This window comes from Aulostomus chinensis, chromosome 1 (genome assembly GCF_037954235.1).
Source record: "Aulostomus chinensis isolate RoL2024-O1b breed Wild chromosome 1, RoL_Achi_v1.0, whole genome shotgun sequence".
Lineage (NCBI taxonomy): Eukaryota > Metazoa > Chordata > Actinopteri > Syngnathiformes > Aulostomidae > Aulostomus > Aulostomus chinensis.
The window spans coordinates 27,232,238-27,235,274 of record NC_141320.1 but is presented as its reverse complement, the minus strand read 5'-3'; the positions used below and the strand labels follow the sequence as shown (position 1 = coordinate 27,235,274).

The following is a 3,037-nucleotide window of genomic DNA, read 5'->3' as shown; positions in this document are numbered from 1 at the left end:
CCTGTTGCGAATGACTGCTGCAGTCTGAACTGCGTACGTCCACAGCTCTTTTGGGAGGCTACTCTCAATTATCAGGCATCCAGCCATTTCTAGTGAAGTTCTCCAGTTCCTCTCAGCAGTCCCACTCTGATGGGGTGAACAGGGAGCTGAGGTTTCGTGTCGAATGCCATGTTTGCCGAGCAGTGACTGAAATTCACGAGATGTAAACTCTGTGCCATTATCGGATCTTGTGCATTTGATTTTACCATAAAGGTGCAACATCAGCAATGAACTTCTCAGTGCCCTGAACAGTGTCACTCTTAGCTTTCAAAAAATAGGTCAACACTGCTCCTGAACAGTCATCAGTGAATGCCAAGACATACCTGAGCCCGTCTTTAGCTGCCGGCTCTGTAGGTCCGGCCAAATCTGTGTGTACCAGTTCAAGTGGAACTCTTGCTTTTTCATCTGGCTCTCTATTCCTGCTCTGAGCAAATTTACCTTTAGTGCACACTTCACATGTCATGTTCGATTTTTCAGTTTTACCTTTAATTTTCATGCCCTCTGTGACACTTTCCAACTGTAACACATCCCCATAACTACAATGACCGAGAGCCTGGTGCCATGTCTGAAGATCGTAACACCCATCACATTCATCAACATCATCTGTAACAGTGCTGAAATAGAAAAGTCTCTCATGCACCTGAATGTCAAATGTCACACCATCTTTAGGGACAAGCTTGTTCTGACCCTCTTTGAAGATGTCTGTCGCTCCTTGGGCGATCGCTGCCTTGACTGAAAAGATGTCCTGGGGGAAAGATGGGACATACAGCGCCCCATTCAGCATCGTGTCCATCACCTGACCTTTACTGTCGCTCAGACGAACCACTGCAGTACCTTTCTTCAACACAACGCCGCTGGTCCTCTCTCCGTCAGCGAGCTCCAGTACGTGCTTATGTGGCTGGAAACTTGCGTCAAAGTCCTTGAACTTTGCGATGTCCCTGATGATGTGCGAAGTGGCCCTGTGTCCACCATAAGGCCTCTCTCCTTCACTCTGCTGACCAGGTCTCCATCCGCTTGACGGGCCTTGAAAGCGAACGTGTGGTCCTCCTCTTCATCCACAGCCTGCTTCACCAAACCACCATCTCTTCCTCTCACTTTCATCACGCTGTCATCATCTGGGCAAGCGTTGAACTTCTCCGTGCTCTCATAACTCCGCAGCTTAGCTTTAAATGCGGTGAAACTCAACTTCTGGTCACTTTGTGTACTATGGATGGAAAATGGCTAAAATGAGTCTGGCAGGCCCTTCAGAATCATTGCAGTTAACAAGCCATCACTCAAAGATTCTCCCGCATTCCTCAGTGCTGTAATTGCAGTCTCTGCACAGATTACATAATCAGTGACGCTCTCATTGACAGCTTTCTGAAGTGACATCAGTTCTGAGTATAAACTGATCACTCAGGGTTTCCCCTTACCGGCGTAATTCTCCCTCAGAATCTGTAGGGCCTTTCTGCCATCATCCACCGGGTCTCTCATCACAAGAGAGAGGCTTTTATCATCCAACAGCTGAATCAGTTCTGCATATACCTCTTCATTTTTCAAGCATCCTCTGCCGTGGCTGCACCGTTCTCCTCCTCCGTTAGTGAGAGTTGCTATGAACCTCAAAATGAAGCTAAAGTGATGTAATGAGAGTTGTTACTAATTTCAAAATGATGCTAAAGTGATATAATGAGAATTGCAACTAACCTAAGACATGATGCTCCAGTGATGTGGTGAGAGTTGCTACGATGCTCATAATGATGCTAAAGTGCTACTCTCACCACATCACTGTAGCATTATTTCTTAGGTTAGTAATACTCCAGTGATGTGGTGAGAGTTGGTAAAAACCTAAAAATGATGTTAAAGTCATGTAGTGAGAGTTGCTACTCACCTCAAAATGATGCTGACAGTGATGTAATGAGAGTTGCTAAGAAACTAATAAACGATGCTACAGTGATGTAATGAGAGTTGCTACTAACCTCAAAATGATGCTAAAGTGATGTAATGAGAGTTGCTACTCATTTCAAAATGATGCTAAAGTGATGTTATGACAGTTGCTACTCACCTTAAAAATGATGATACAGTGATGTAGTGAGAGTTGCTACTAATTTCATAATGATGCTAAAGTTATGTTAGGACAGTTGCTAGGAACCTAAGAAATGATGCTACAGTGATGTAGTGAGTTGCTACTATCCTCAAAATGATGGTACAGTGATGTAATGAGAGTTGCTACTCATTTCAAAATGATGCTAAAGTGATGTTATGACAGTTGCTACTCACCTTAGAAATGATGATACAGTGATGTAGTGAGAGTTGCTACTAATTTCATAATGATGCTAAAGTTATGTTAGGACAGTTGCTAGGAACCTAAGAAATGATGCTACAGTGATGTAGTGAGTTGCTACTATCCTCAAAATCATGCTACAGTCATGTAGTGAGAGTTGCTACTAACCCCAAAATGATGCTGACAGTAATGCAGTGAGAGTTGCTATGAACCTAAGAAATGGTGCTACAGTGATGAGGTGAGAGTTCCTACTAATCTCAAAATGATGCTAAAGTGATGTAATGAGAGTTGCTACGAACCTAAGAAATGATGCTACAGTGATGTGATGAGAGTTGCTACGATGCTCAAAATCATGCTAAAGTGATGTAATGACAGTTGCTACTAATCTCAAAATGATGCGAAAGTGATGTCATGAGAGTTGCTACTAATTTCAAAATGATGCTAAAGTGATGTAATGAGAGTTGCTACTAATCTCAAAATGATGCGAAAGTGATGTCATGAGAGTTGCTACTAATCTAAAAATGATGCTAAAGTGATGTAGTGAGAGATTCTACTCATCTCAAAATGGTGCTAAAGTGACTTCATGAGAGTTGCTCCTAACCTAAGAAATGATGATACAGTGATGTAGTGAGAGTTGCTACCCATCTCAAAATGATGCTAAAGTGATGTCATGAGAGTTTCTACTAATTTCATAATGATGCTAAAGTTATGTAAGGACAGTTGCTACGAACCTAAGAA

The 3,037-nt window shown here is 42.5% G+C and overlaps 1 long non-coding RNA gene across 1 annotated transcript; it reads right to left on the bottom strand.

Moving 5' to 3' along the window:
* Window positions 1-612: 612 nt before the first annotated feature.
* Window positions 613-923, bottom strand: LOC147271016 (uncharacterized). Its single transcript, XR_015113010.1, has 3 exons — window positions 874-923; window positions 727-784; window positions 613-653 (listed from the first exon to the last, which is right to left on the bottom strand). It is a non-coding gene; the product is annotated as an uncharacterized LOC147271016 (long non-coding RNA).
* Window positions 924-3,037: the final 2,114 nt, after the last annotated feature.